The 13,698-nt window shown below is 50.0% G+C and overlaps 1 protein-coding gene across 4 annotated transcripts in view; it reads right to left on the bottom strand.

Moving 5' to 3' along the window:
• ARID3A (AT-rich interaction domain 3A) overlaps positions 1-13,120 on the bottom strand; it is a 109,090-nt gene extending 95,970 nt beyond the window's left edge. For 2 of the 4 annotated variants that reach the window (XM_067559048.1, XM_067559026.1), the window contains exon 1: positions 813-1,033. The gene's annotated coding sequence lies outside the window, so the exon portion shown is untranslated. Of the gene's footprint in view, positions 1-812; positions 1,034-1,767; positions 1,821-12,654 lie in introns of those variants that run through there. The other 2 variants (XM_067559033.1, XM_067559040.1) reach the window with 2 other exon arrangements.
• Positions 13,121-13,698: the final 578 nt, after the last annotated feature.

The raw sequence follows: 13,698 nt of genomic DNA, 5'->3' as shown, positions 1-13,698 counted from the left end.
CAGCCCAAGCAAAACTCAGGATTTGAATGGGGAATATTGCCTGTGAGTGCTGTTTGGGTGGTGGTGGGGGGGGAAGTGGTGTTGAAATGCGCTGCCATCCACGGAAAGGTCAGTGTGCAACTCTTGCTGCTGCAAGAAAAATGGAGCCTTTTGCAAACAGGGAGAGACGAGCACTTTAAAAATAAACAGGCGGAGAGTTTGCATTTAACCCCCTCCACCAGGGAAAAGGATCCACTGCTTTTAACTGCCCTGTATGAGCTTCTGTGCTTTCCCACCTCGCGTGGGTTGGGGGGAGAAGAGAACCCCCTTCCTCCCCCGCAAAAAGGGGGTCAGATCTGCTATGTGCTAAGCGGATTTCCTCCCAGAAGCAAAAGCAACTGATCTTTGAATCCAGAGGCGGCTTCCAGACCCAACCCCACACAAACGGGCTAGATTTTTCCCTTTGGAAGTTACACATCATTTTAAAAAGGGGGAGAGAGAAAAAAAAAAAGAGAAGAGGTGTGGGGTGATCATGCTAATAAAGGCTAGAAATGGGCTAGAAACCGATCAAAGTTGAGTCCAAGTCTCAGCTGCAGGAAGACTGAAAACCTGCCTTGCAGATGGTGCAGTTGACACCCCCACATTCAGCACCCAACTTTGTTCAGAGGAGACCCCATTTCCCCCCACCTTTTTTTTAATATAAAAAGAAAGAAATGAAGAGCAACAGCCAACCTTCCCCGCTTGCCAGGATTTAAATGCCCGCAGCTGGCCCAGCCGGCTGGCCTCCGGCTGTGACCCCACTTTAAAGGGAAGAAGAAAGGGGATTCGCTTACCCGAGGCAGCCTCTGGGCCGGGGAGCCTCATCGCAAGCCCGGATTTCCTCGCCCGCTGGGCCACCCTGCTGCAGGCTGACTTGGGCGACCCGCGTTTTTCTTTTTCTTTTTTCGGTATCTCTCTTTTAATTGTGTTTGTTTTAATGCACCCCTATCTGGCCTGATTGGTAAATTTCTCATTGCAGGCAATGCAAGCCCTGGCCCCTTCCCCTCCCCCTTCTGCCTAAGGCGTGCTCAGGGCTGGAGAGACAAATCATTGGGTGACAAATAGCAATCAGATGCAAATTCCTAACCTCTGAATCAGAGACCTGCCATCGGAGTGGGCGGCCCAGCTAGGGACCATCGCCCATTTCCCCAGCTGCGCCCGCAAGCGGGCTGCCCCCGGTGATTCCCTTAGTGTGGGAGATTAAAAATCCCGGGCCCCCTCGCTTTCCTATTGCCTTTCTTTAGATGCTCTTGGCAGGCTGGGTCCCCCGTTGGAAGCGGCTCCTCTAATTTTGGTTGAAGCTGCTGGGCCGCCCATTATTTCATGTCTCTTGAATTGCCCATTTGCAAAGGTTAATTTGTGTAGGGCCAAGGGCTGGAGCCTGCAAATACCCCCACACCCGCGGCTCGGTCCCTTTTAAAGTTGGTGAGGGGGGGGGGGACCTACCTACATGCATACAAATCACTCACTTGCCTAAAGGTTGGTGGCATGAGGACTTTGAAGGTCTGGTGCTGAAAGAGATGCGAATCCATGCAGAGCGCCACTCCCCCTGACTTCGGTGCAGAGCTGCTTTTGCACCAGACTCCGTGCCTCAGTTTCCCCATCTGGAAAATGGGCGGGGGGGGGGGACAAAGATACAAAATGCTTGGGGAGTTTTCTTTTGAGTTGTTTTATGATGCTATGAAGTTTCCCATAAAGATTATAACCCCCCTAGACTCCTGTCTCTGCATTGGTTTAGAAAATAAATACCTGTTTCTATTCTGATGGGGGGGCTGGATTTGCTGTCCACAGGCACAAATTCATAGGGACGTAGCTCCTTTAAATTAAAAAAAAAAAAAAAAAGAGAGCTGAGGCGGAACTGCCTTTAAGTTGGAGTTGAGCATGAGGGAGCGTCTCAAAAGAGCCCGGAAAGGTAGAATTTAAAGGGGAACTGTCCATTTGATTCCATTCCGGTGGGTCCCGCCAACACTCACAGCACGTGTGTAATCACTTTACTCGCCCGAGTAGTTCCATTCAGTGCGGGGGGGAAGGGGGGGGGGCTACTCAAATTATCTACCTGTGCTTAAGTCTTTGCAGAATCAGCCCTTACCCTTTTTTTAAAAAAAATCATCCTGATCATCCTCTAAATAGTATGTCCTGGGTTTTATTTTATTTTTTACTTTCAGTGAAGTTTTCTGTTCCCTTGAAGATCCTCAGAAGAGTGTTTTCAGTAAGGGAAAAACTGAATATATCTTAACATCTACAGGAGATCAGACTACTAGATGATCATAATGGTCCCTTGGTCTCCTGTACAACAAAGGCCACAGAACTGCTCTCCTGACTCAAGCCTATAATTTCTCTTTGAGCAACAGCATATTTTTTATTTGGCCTTTGAGCCCACAAACACCCCGCCAGCCCTGTATTGTTTCTGCGAGGCTAACAGGAGTAAAGACTCCTCCGAGGAGTCAAATCAGCCGTTGGGACTAGACGCACACAGAGGGGAGGGCGTACAAAGGTGCTGTTTTTCTAAGAAAATGACAGTACACAGCACTTTTCATCTGTGAATCTCAAAGCACTTTACAAAGATCGGTCTCATTGTCCTCATTTTACAGGTAGGGAAACCAAGGCACAGAAAGATTACAGCCAAAAGCTCACAGGCTGGGCGTGCCCACTGATTTGGCTGTCTAACTTCAGTTCCGACATAACAAACTGATCATGGATCTATGACTCAGTTATGTTACCACCAGTTTTTGGAAGTGCTGAGAACTCACTATGGCAGCTGAATTCAGTGAGAATCAGGCACAAAGTATCTACCATGGGGTCCCCAAGAACTGGGTCACTCAAAATCTCTGCCTTCACTAGGCAGAAAAGTGTGTGTTTAACACATTAGCTGACACATGGTAAAATCCTAGTGTGGACAAGTCAGCTGTAGTTTTAACACGTGTTAGCTGGCCAGGTACCTTGACCCCTAACACATATTAACAGTGGAGCCAGTTCTCCGGGCTGGTGACAGCTGACAACACTGAAGCATGTTCATTAAAGATAAACTTTCAGAGCTTTACTTTTGCATTTTGTACAGCTCCATGCACATGACCGGCGTGAACAAATAGTAAATCCTACTTATTTCCTAGCTGCAACCTCAATCACAAGAAGATCATGGTGTCCTCGGACTGGATTCTATTATTGTTTGGATTTCCTTGTGGATGTTATCCTTGCAACTTGTTTTATTTCAAACAAACAAGTCAATACCAGGGGGACTTGAATTTCATTTTTATAAACAAAAGCTATTTCTTGCTGTAAATTTCCAAAGCAGCAGATTAATATTGGTCAGGGAGGCTATGAAGGTCAACCCGGAAAAGTTTGAATAGATGCTTTTGTTATGTACATGAGTATCTATTAACACAACCTCGGGGATTGCAATTTTAATTACACAAAAAGTCACGAAATTCAAACTGATTCTGGGGTACAGCTAACTTGATCTGCAAACATTGACACACATATGCTTCACTTTACTCTTAAAGTTAAGGGCACTTCAGAATTTGCAGGATGAGAACCTACGTCACACAGCACCGACAGATGAGTCAGCATGGTCTGATGGTTAGCACTATGGAATGCAAATCAGAACACCTGGGTTCTTCAGAGCATTGGACTGGGCCTCAGGAGACTTGTGTTCTAGTCAGGACTCTGCCAGTGGCCTGCTGGGTGACCTTGGGCAGGACAGGACAGGTCCCCACTCTGTGCCTCAGTTTCCCCATTTCTAAAATCTGACCTCCTTTGTCAAGCGCTTTGAGATCTACTGGTGAAAAGTGCTATATAAAAGTTAGGGATTATTGTCTTAAGTTATGGCTTGTGATGTTAACTTTAGTATGCTCGTGTCTCAGTTACAGCTGCCATGAGAATGCTAGATCTTTCTCAGCCATAATGGGGCATTTAGGATAATTATTTAACCTTGCATTTTGTTTCCTTGTTTAAAATAAAAACAAATTTACCAGGGCATAAATAAGGAAAGGTACATTAACTAAACTAGGAAAGAATCCAGCACTTCTTAATACGTAGCGCTTAATGTCTTCAGAGACCACTAAAACTCCAATCAGGCCTCACAGCTACATAGTAACACAGTCAAGTAATATCATCCTCCCATTTTACAGATGAGCATATTGAGGCACAGAGCGGGTAAGGCCAACAGTTCCAGGAGAGGATATTAATTTTAGGCTCAACTTGAAGAGGTGATGGGCACCCAAAAGCTCCTCTCAAAGTTAGCCCCAAGGTGCATAAAGTTGGGGCCGCCAAACCAGGGGCCACTTTTGTAAAGTTGAGCCGAAGTGACTCGCCCAAAGCTGCAGACGGAAGGAATAGCAGAACTAGGGATCAAATGCAGCGGTTCCTGGCTCCCCGTCCCACACTCTGACCACACTGCCAATCTTGCAAGCTTTCATGACAGGCCCTGCTGCATAGCTGATGATACAGGACACATGACCACAAAACAAAAGGCAGTGGGAGCCCAGAAGAGAGGGTGAAAGACCTTCTGGTTCCCACTGGAGGAGATTTAAGCTGCACGAAGAGGCTAAACGGGAGAAATGATGAGCTGAGAGATGTAGCTAATCATTTGCAAAGCTGCTGTTTAGGATGCCTGCCCTCCATATGCACTGAAACTGGGGGAAGAAAAAAGCACGTTGGACCTTTGCACTGAAATTTCCTGGCTTGGAATTTTATTTCATGCTTTCAGAGCTCCCCTGTAGTCCCTTAGGTTCTTCAAGAGGGCGCGGTGAGAAGATGGAACATTTCCTGTGATACAATTGGTTGCTTACACCTCACAATCCAATGAACCATCCTAAATGTGAGCTGAGATGCATCTAACTCCTCTAAGCAGCTTTAAGTGACCAGCTGCATCAGAAGAAAGGGGGAGGGTTTTCATGCTAGAAGCTGGATCCCTCAAGATCTGTATCCTCATGGATGTTAAGGTCAGAAAGGACCATTAGGATGATCTAGCATGATCGCAAAGGCCAAACAGTTTTACCCAGTGATTCCTGCGTCAAGCCCTTGTCTTGTGGTTTCCGAAGTGTGTCCTTTAGGATGAGATGTCCTGTCTTGAATTAAAGACTTCAGATAAAGAAGAATCTTCCACGTCCCTTTGTAAGGTGTTCCTTTGGTTTATTACCCTCACTGTTAAAAATTTGCTCTTTTCCTCTACCCTGAATTTATGAAGCTGCAGCTTCCAGCCATTGGATCTTGTTCATGACTTTGTCTAGATCCAATGGCTAAAAGCTGAAGTTGTGTGGCCAGACAACATTGGTCCCCCATGTCTGGTTATTTTCTCTGCCAGTGGCCAATATCTAATTCTTCAGAGACGTACATAGGTGCAATGACCTGGACAATTGTGCAATGCTGTATGTGGGTAGGACAAATTCCTTCCTGACCCCTACAGGCAAACGGCTTACGCCCTGAAGCATGACATTCAATGATTACCCTTATCGTAGCATGCATAATGATGGGTACTATTTTGGATCACAACATCACACACCCTTTCCTTATGTGTACTGCTAGGGTGAACAACACAGGAATGGAAGGCACTAGATATAGGACTTTGGAATTTAAAACAAAATCCTGATTTTCAAGTGAGCTTGACTTGTAAAGCAGAAAAATATCATAGTTTTGTCTCATTTCCTTGTACTCTCCTTTCTGCCCATAGCCCTCTGTTGTCTCTTGTCTTAGACTTAGACTGTAAGCTCTTTGGGGCAGGGACTGTCTTTTTGTTCTGCATTTGTACAATGCCTAGCACTATGGGATCTTAGTCCATGACTAGGGCTCCAAATTAATTCCTGGTATACTTACAATGACCTGTCTTTCTTGTCTTTGCCACCTCACATTGGGCAAGTCAATGGATCTCTCTGGCCCAGATCCTCGAAAGTATTTATGCCCCTACCGTCCACATCTGGGCCTCAGCATTTCTGGGGATAACCACCTATAAAAGGGTTGGCATGTGAGGGTTAACAAAGCGCTATTCTGCAAATTATGCTGAGCTCCTCAGATGAAATGTGCCACCAAAATGCAAATGGCTACCGGCAAAAATTTCATCCCCAGCATCTGGATTGGCAGGGTGGTTTGGAAACACCACCTCTGGCCCAGCGGAGGCAGATTCCTGATGCAGTTAGTGGCCTTGTCTTCACTGGGGGAAAAGGTGTGTTTTAGCATGTGTTTGCTAACACAAATCCTATTCCAGCTCCCCACTCCACAAACGTGTGTCTTTTCAGCAAAGTAGCTAACATCCCATTAGTGACAAGGCCCCGTAGTTTTCTCCTTGATATAATTGGTCCAGGAGAACCCCAGGTGAGGGGCGGATTGACCTTGACTAGCTACATTGAAGTAAAAACTCCCCGTGCCTTGTCTCCACTAGGATTTTACAGAGAGAGAGCTAGCCAGATGTAAAATCCCACCTGTTTTTGCATTGAAGACACAGCGTGAACAAGGCAATAGCGGTTTTAGCACATGTTAGCAGCTCAAGATAAATACTCGCCTGGTGTTTAACTGTTAACGCATGTTAATGTTAGTTGCCTTGTCCACACTAGGCGTTTACCATGTTAGTTGCCGCGTATTACCTACCATGTGATTTATTCCCCACCACCACCTTTCTTCCTAGTGTGGGTGCACCCCACGTCAGCCAGAGCAAACCTTTGCCCTGTGGAATGACACACCATGGAAACATCTCGTCTCTGTGTGGCCGGGTGAGCCTTTCCCCAAACGCAGCCCTCCTCATGACACTGGTTCAGCACGTGCAGGGCAAAAAGAAAAAAAAAAAAAAGAAAAAAAACCAAAAAGAGCTGAACACAAAATCAAACAAAGGTGTGCTGAGCTGGGGGAGGGGAGGCATTGAGGTGTTTGAAAATCAGGATCACTCCAGCTGGGCTGTCTAGGTGAGGAAGCTTATGGAACCTGGATTCGGTTGTTCTTGAGAGAGGGACAGATCAGCTTTAAAAAAGACTCTGTTTCAATATTACATGGTTACTATTCATTTGTACTGCCGGAGTGCCCCGCAGCCCAGGCCATGCACGTGACCCCCTAGGGTTAGGCACTGTATAGACACACAGCTAACCATTTTAAAGTAGATGCCCTAACTGAGATCAGGTCCCCACCATGTGAGGTGCTGAACAGATATATAGTACAGAGCAGGCCCTGCCTGGAGAATGATTTGGATGCGAAAGTATCTGGAAATTACTTACTAGGGTCAGGAGGGTTTCTTAATAAAACATTAATACTCCAGTGTAGTCTGATGAATAGGATAGTGATGTAGCAGTCAGGAGACCTGGCTTCTAGTCCAAGGTTGGCCGTCAGCAGAGGCTTCCCGTCTCTGCGCCTCAGTTTCCCCAAAACCTTTGCAAAGTGCTTTGTGAGATCTAGGGATGAAATTCAATGGACATTGGGGGTTTTCCATAGTAGCTGCCGTGTCTTAAATTGTCTCTGCTAATTGATCAGCCCAGCTGCCTGGACCAAGCGGCTCGATTCAGAACCGGGAGAGAGCTGCTTGCTTTTCCTGAGGGGAGCAGCCAGGCTGAAGTCAATCAACCTGTTTGTCTTGCCCCCGCTCCGCTTTAAACTGGCGCTTTCAGGTTTGTTTGGAACTCCCTGAGGCCTTTCCCTCACGCTAAGCGCACTGGGCAGCCAGACATCCTGGGTCTGATTCTCCATCATGCTGCGTCGTGGGCAGCAAAGCACAACCGGACTGCAGTCGCTTCACACTGGCGTAATGAGCGCACTGTTTGCAGGGCAATGGTGAATCAGGGCTCTGACTGACTGACTGACTGACACACACACACAGGTGGAGACAGTACAGCGGAGACAATGGAACCAGGAAGCAAAGCAGAGTCCATTCCTCCAACCTATGTGCAGCTGTCCAGGCAATCTCCATTTTTGGATCCGGTTGAGTTAGGCACCTGGGCTGCCCTCTGTGGGGGCCAGTCGGAGCACCGCTCTCTAAATCAGCCTCTCCTGGCTGCTGCTGGTGCACCAGTCCCAGATGGGTGTGAGGGTTAAAGGCTCCCGTGTATCCAGCCTAAGGAGGATTAGCACCTGCATTCCGAGGAAGTGGAAAGAAAATGTCTCACTTTAGGGACGCTCCCTAAAGCGGATCAAAGCCTGTAGTAAACAAACCAGAGTGGCTGTAACTATATCTTGCCTGCTAGGCGGAATAGTAGCTGGTAGGGCCCCTTGGGGAGGGTAGAATTACAAGCGAGGCTAGTGAGGGGAGTAGCTACTGAAAAGGGCTTCTGGGCAAATACAGGAGAGCTGGAGGAACCAAGGTTACTTTGGTTATTAGTGCCCATGTTCATTATGACACAGGTTGCGCTCAAAGCACATGCCCTGCAGAAGGGGGTTTAAATGGCAAAAGTATCTGTGATTTCACTTCAAAGCCGACTTCTCCTCCCCAGCATGAGATCTGAGCTGGGGCTGCACCAACAGAATAATCTGCTCTTCGGTTATTCAGATCTGACTGGCTACGGTCGGAAGCATGGGGGGGGGGGCACGGCCCTCAAAGGATCCTGGACGTAAGAACAGGAGTGACGTGGGAGCAGAGGCGGCCGCATTCCCTAGCCTGAGAAGTACAGCCGTGGGTGTTTGGACCAGATACACTCAAGAGCACTCGGCACCCAGCAGTTCCTGGAAAACCACCCTTCCCAGGCTTTGGTGCATCCGTTAAGGAGCCTTTCGAAGCTCAAAGCAAACTGAATTGCGTGCGCGCGTACACACACACACATGCACGCCGGCTGCCCCTTAAAAGGAAGCGTCTGCCCAATCCAGAATGAAACAGTCTATGACAAACCCTCGGCAGGGATGGTTTAGGACCCCTGCCTCAGTCTGGGGGTCTGGAGTAGGTGACCTCTGGCAAACCCCTCCAGCCCTACGTTTCTAGCATTTTACGATGAAGATCTGTGTGTGTGACCGTGACCAAGTCACCTCCCCTCTCTCGGCCTTGGTTTCCCTACTGTGAAATGGGCTCAATGACCCTGAGTTCACCCATCCTCTAAGACCTACGCTGGTGTTGAGGGGATGTTTTCACTGTAGCCATTTGGCACCAGATCCGTTTCCATCACATAGGGTCCGAAATGTAACTCTCCAAGCAGCCCCCCATACTGAAAACCGGGACTACGCGGGGGCTTGGCAGGAACACAGTTTGACCATCCTGTCTACACAGGCAAAATGAACCCACACAGCTTCTTGTGTTACAGTAGCACCGACAGGCCCCAGCCAAGATCAGGGCCCCCATTGGGTCAGGTGCGGTACAAACACATAGCAAGAGACAGTCCCTGCCCCAAAGAGCCTGCAGTCTGGATAGACAAAGGAGGGATTGGTGTCCCCATTTTACAGAGGAGGCGCAGAGGGATACAAGTCAGACAGGGAGTCACTGAGATCTTTGGCGTCCCAGCTCAGTGACTTAACCTTCCTCTGTGTATCATACTGTAAGATCGTCTGGGCACCATTGTGTTATAATGCAGTCCCCTGGCCAGTACACTTGTGTCACTGGATCCCCATAGTTCCCTCCCCATAGGGGCCTCTAACCAGCCCAGATCTGAACTTCCTTTGCCACCTGTTCTGGTTCACAGCCTGAAACTCCTATTGCTCCCCCCCATCCCTCTTGTGTGCCCTGCGGAATAGGAACAGGCACCTTCTGTCCTCAGGGAAAAGGGTCTTCAGGACGGGAGTCAGGACTCCTGGGTTATATTTCCAGCTCTACTGCTCCTGACTCGCCAAGCGACCTCAAGCAACTCACTTCTGCCCCTCTGTGCCTCAGTTTCCCTGTCTTTAAAACAGAGAATCATACCATGTCCTCTGGCTTTATCAAGTGCTTCAGACTGATGGCTGAAAAGTGCTATATGGGCTTGACCTACGCTCATTGGAATCAACGGCCAAGCTCCCATTGACTTTAATGGGGCACGATCTCTGCCTGTGCCTGTAAACTAGTTTATTATTATTTCAGCAATCGCCTGTCCTCCATGTGCCTGGCTTTCATTCTGGTGGGGACATTTCTCCATCTAGTGGTGTGAAAAGCAATGACCACAGACCGGCTGCAGGCAGTTGAGTTGTGCATCTGTCTCCCAGAGCTGGGATCCTGGATTGGCAGACAGGCCTGAAACACCAGGCAGTGGGGAGCACAGATTTGTCTATGCCAGGTGCAGATGGAGCATGAGGCACAGAGCGGACAATAAGCAGAATGCCAAGAAACACGTTTATAATTAGCAGGCTTGGAGCAATTTCTTGCAATTACACACTGGAAGAGCAGGCTTAGTTAAAGGGAGCTGACATCTTGTGGAGTCTTGCCAAAGCAAAGGGTTTTTTTTCCTCTAAGCAGTAATGTTACAGATTCTTAAGCTATAGGGCTGTAGAGGAGGAGTTTTCTACTGGTTAGAACAGAGGGCTGGGAACCAGGGCTGCTGGATTCGATTCCCAGCTCTCGTAGGGACTATTTTGTCTAGTGGTTAAAGCACAGGGAACTGGGATGGGTACAAACACGTCAGTGCCAAAGCTGCAGGATGAACCAGAAACTCCTTTGTCCCCAATCATTGTCTAAGCGTCTCCCATCCCAGCGCTCACCGTTCCTAGCTGAAAAGCCAATGTAACGTTTGCCCCATTTCCCGTAGTTTTTCCATTTCTCTTCACACAAAAGCCAGCGAAGGCACGAACATTTCTGTTCACTCCTTTATTTCCATCCACCGCCTCTTGTTCCCTTTCTGCCTGGAAGGCACTCAGAGACCCTTCTTCCAGCCTGAGAACACCATGCACTGCTTACAAGGGATTGAGGCATGGGGGATAATCAGGCACAGGAAGTTCCAAGTGGCTGTGAGTTGCAGGTGAGATACTCAGAAAGGGAGACCTCCATCCCCCTTCCCCCAGCCCCAGCTACTGTCCCTTCAGGGACAATCAGCTCCTAGGTTTGTACATTTCACCATCAGGCAATCAAAGAAGAGGTTTCTTCTTCCCTGTGCTCCCCTGCTAAGTGACAGCCACCTGACACTGAAATCCTCTCACACCAAGAGCAGCTCCCTTACTCCGCTCAGCTGCTGTTTCTCAACTCGGAGATGAGCAGCCCTCCCCCACCCTGGGCTGACTGGGGCGTCCAGTCTCCCCGGCCCACTCAGTTCTTGGCCTCTCTGCATGAAGTTAGTTAAGCGCTGCAATTTCTGGGCACTCAGCTACCGCAGTATAACTGCCATGGCCTGGGTGTTTCAAAGGAGATGGGGCTCTGCATACCCAGAGATTTCCCTAAACTCCTCCCCCCACCTCATCCACAGCAGCCCTATGATCATCCCTGCTTATTTTGCTTTTTTTTTTTTTTTGCAGGTGTTTTGGACAATCACACTTGTTTGGGGGGATTAATGGCACCCCATCACCAGAGGGCTGCCAGAGCCTGCTACCAGTGCATGCAGGACATGGGGTCTGGCTCTTGCCACCACATCCAAAATCCACTCAAGAGCACGCGCCTGTGTCTCCCCTGCTCTGCTGGGGAGTAGGACCAAAGGTGGCGTCTGCTTGCAAACCGGTGGGAACTCCAGCTTCCCAGACACGCCAGCCCCGTCCAGCGCGCTTCTACCCTGCTCTTCGGGGGCACGAAGCGAGTTCAGTCTCCACCGCCTGGGCAGCCCTTTGCCTCCCAGAAATAGTTGCCCAGACGCAGGCCAGTTGCAGTGGGAGTTTGGTGGGGCCTGAAGTACGCCAAAACACACTGACCACCAGACAGTTGTAGTTAGGGGGCTGTCAATGCCCTGCTGGCTTCTGGTGCCCGGCCCCAGGAGCAAAGCCAATTTGCCTTGAATATCCCTTCTCAGCTTGTGTCTCTTCAAGGTGCCCTGCTCGATGGGGCTGTGTCTGGGGGCTGTTTCTACTGCCCAGGGGGGGTTAATAAACACAAAGGCCAGAAGGGCCGTTGGGATCATTGAGGCTGACCGCCTGCACAAACCAGAGAACCTACCCAGCGATTCCTGCGTCCAGCCCGACACTTGGGGTCGAACTAGGGGGGATTTTTTTTACCTCCAACCTTGAGGGAAACACTCCCAGTGATAGAGAATTCACCCTGTCCCTTGGCCATCTGCTCCAGCGGCTAATCACCCTCCCCGTGACCAACGTGTGCCTTTCCAGTTCGAACTCAGTTGACTTCGCCTTCCAGCTCCTGTATCCTACATCACCGTGCGTGTGCATGCCGGAGGAGGGGGGGAATGGGGTCGGGTGAGGTTTAAAGGACAAGGAGGAAGCACAGCAGGGCCCTCAGGACTACCAGAGGAGGAGCGTAAAGCTGCTAGCCCGTCCCCCCAGCCCAGGCAGGATAACCCCACGCCCAAAGTCTCCTCAGGCTTTTTATTTATAAGGACGCTCTTCCCCTGACCTGGCTGCAGAGGCACTTTGCACCTTTCTTCCCCCAGCTCCACACCCAGCCACAGGCACCCATTTCCTTCCGGTATGTATCTCCCTTCCTGACAAAGCCCTGGACAGCAATGGCTGCCCCCTTCCTAGCTGGGGCTGATCATCTAATAGGGCTGACCTCAGACCCTTCCAGGGGCAGGCCAGCCAGTTACAGGGAGCCATGAACAAACCCCAGCGCCGGGGAGCCGTGTGGGCTTATTCCTTTCCCGACTGGGCCGAAACCCAGCCACACAGTTGGGCTGCACCTACCTGCTCCCGGAGAGAGGGAGGGGAGACGTTGCCTGAACGGCTGCAGCTGCCACTTCCACGGCCAGGCGGGGATGAAGAGATGATGGGACAGCACCGAGCGGTGCCTGTTGCCAGGCAACCCAGCACCCACAATTCTTTCTCCTAGGCAACCCAGCACCCACAATTCTTTGCTGCCCATCTGCCCCCCAGCAGGGGTAACTGCATCAGGACCCCCCGGAGCCCCAGTAAAAGAGGCCAGCGGTGCCCAATTGAGCTGCTGAGTCTAGGGGGCCTGTCTCGCTCCCATCCCAATTCGAGCCCTGCCTTGGAGCAGAGGTCCGGGTTTCTGTAGCACCCTAACTGGGGGAACCTAGGCTGAGATGCACCATCAAACCAAGCAGGGGGATTTCAGCTCCCCTTCCCTACCCCAGAGCTGGGTCATAAGGGAGACGAGTAGTCTGCTCTCAGCTGACACCCGTCTGGCACTAATTGGCTCCATGAAAACACCTAGAGGCTAATCCGTTTCAAGCAGAGGCGGTGGTGGGCTCCTGGAAGGGATAAAGGGAGACTCAGCGGCCGAGGCTAACAAAAGACGTGGCTTTACTCCATTTATAAACAAACAGCCAATGTTTTTTTTCTCTCCACGCTCAACAAGACCAGGAAGCGGAGCGAAGCCACCACAAGCCCAAAGCAGTGGGTGGCGTTTGTCCATAGCTGCCTCCGCAGAGAGCATTTGTACATAAACACCGGGAGCTGCGCCCAGCCCGAAACCTTCCAGCCCCCGCTGGAATCTGAGTCACCTCTTTTTTGTACTGTGAGCGAGGCCTTGAGCGGCAGAGCCCACCTTCCACCCACCGCAGGGAGCTGGGTTTAGCCGCCTGCTTTCCCTGGCCTGGGGTGGTCACAGGGGTCATGAACTGGGATAGGCTCAGATCTTCCCCCACCTTCCCCTGGTATCAATTCCTGGGTCCTCAGAAATCTGCTCCCCTGGCATATTATTCAGAGGCCAATGGCAAACATGCGCTGCTGGCCCCTGTTCAGACACTCCCCCCTCAGCTAGTCTTA

This window comes from Emydura macquarii, unplaced genomic scaffold, assembly GCF_026122565.2.
Source record: "Emydura macquarii macquarii isolate MOO-44397 ecotype Brisbane River unplaced genomic scaffold, CSIRO-AGI_Emac_v2 contig_306, whole genome shotgun sequence".
NCBI classification, from domain to species: Eukaryota; Metazoa; Chordata; order Testudines; family Chelidae; genus Emydura; species Emydura macquarii.
This window is presented reverse-complemented; position numbering and strand designations above follow the sequence as displayed.